The sequence below is a fragment of the Triticum aestivum genome, unplaced genomic scaffold, assembly GCF_018294505.1.
Source record: "Triticum aestivum cultivar Chinese Spring unplaced genomic scaffold, IWGSC CS RefSeq v2.1 scaffold117833, whole genome shotgun sequence".
Lineage (NCBI taxonomy): Eukaryota > Viridiplantae > Streptophyta > Magnoliopsida > Poales > Poaceae > Triticum > Triticum aestivum.
Window position 1 is genome coordinate 1 of NW_025270546.1, and position 1,405 is coordinate 1,405.

General features: G+C 48.3%; 3 non-coding genes across 3 annotated transcripts; all 3 read right to left on the bottom strand.

Annotated features, from left to right (window-relative positions):
- Positions 1-95: 95 nt before the first annotated feature.
- LOC123178157 (5S ribosomal RNA) lies at positions 96-214 on the bottom strand. Its single transcript, XR_006489361.1, has one exon. It is a non-coding gene; the product is annotated as a 5S ribosomal RNA (ribosomal RNA).
- Positions 215-581: 367 nt separating this feature from the next.
- On the bottom strand, positions 582-700 carry LOC123178156 (5S ribosomal RNA). The gene has a single exon (XR_006489360.1). It is a non-coding gene; the product is annotated as a 5S ribosomal RNA (ribosomal RNA).
- A 367-nt stretch (positions 701-1,067) lies between these two features.
- LOC123178155 (5S ribosomal RNA) lies at positions 1,068-1,186 on the bottom strand. The gene has a single exon (XR_006489359.1). It is a non-coding gene; the product is annotated as a 5S ribosomal RNA (ribosomal RNA).
- Between the last annotated feature and the right edge of the window lie 219 nt (positions 1,187-1,405).

Genomic DNA, 1,405 nt, shown 5'->3' on the forward strand with positions numbered 1-1,405 from the left:
AACATATCGCAAACGTCAAACATAATATAACGGGATTAATATATATCGCGCACGTGCGACATGTTTCTCACAAGGCGCAAAAAATAATTATAAAAGGAATGCAACACGAGGACTTCCCAGGAGGTCACCCATCCTAGTACTACTCTCGCCCAAGCACGCTTAACTTCGGAGTTCTGATGGGATCCAGTGCTTTAGTGCTGCTATGATCGCATCCGACATGCTTCCCCGTCTTCGTTCCTTATGCTTGCCACTCCCAGGTCCGCTCCAAAGACGATTCTACATTCTCACTACCATTACAACCGTTCCCTAACAATGGATAATGTCCTATACTACTTACTCTCCCGCTCAATCACGGAGACGAGTTTTCCACGGTTTCCACCCCTCCCTCCATACCGCAGCAACACGAGTTTTTTCCACCCCTTTCAGAACGCGCTCTTCGCGCCACAAAGCCGCCCCAAGACGCGCGAGCAATGAGCATCGAGCTTAAACATATCGCAAACGTCAAACATAATATAACGGGATTAATATATATCGTGCACGTGCGACATGTTTCTCACAAGGCGCAAAAAATAATTATAAAAGGAATGCAACACGAGGACTTCCCAGGAGGTCACCCATCCTAGTACTACTCTCGCCCAAGCACGCTTAACTTCGGAGTTCTGATGGGATCCGGTGCTTTAGTGCTGGTATGATCGCATCAAACATGTTTCCCCGTCTTCGTCCCTTATGCTTGCCACTCCCAGGTCCGCTCCAAAGACGATTCTACATTCTCACTACCATTACAACCGTTCCCTAACAATGGATAATGTCCTATACTACTTACTCTCCCGCTCAATCACGGAGACGAGTTTTCCACGGTTTCCACCCCTCCCTCCATACCGCAGCAACACGAGTTTTTTCCACCCCTTTCAGAACGCGCTCTTCGCGCCACAAAGCCGCCCCAAGACGCGCTAGCAATGAGCATCGAGCTTAAACATATCGCAAACGTCAAACATAATATAACAGGATTAATATATATCGCGCACGTGCGACATGTTTCTCACAAGGCGCAAAAAATAATTATAAAAGGAATGCAACACGAGGACTTCCCAGGAGGTCACCCATCCTAGTACTACTCTCGCCCAAGCACGCTTAACTTCGGAGTTCTGATGGGATCCGGTGCTTTAGTGCTGGTATGATCGCATCCGACATGTTTCCCCGTCTTCGTCCCTTATGCTTGCCACTCCCAGGTCCGCTCCAAAGACGATTCTACATTCTCACTACCATTACAACCGTTCCCTAACAATGGATAATGTCCTATACTACTTACTCTCCCGCTCAATCACGGAGACGAGTTTTCCACGGTTTCCACCCCTCCCTCCATACCGCAGCAACACGAGTTTTTTCCACCCCTTTCAGAACGCGC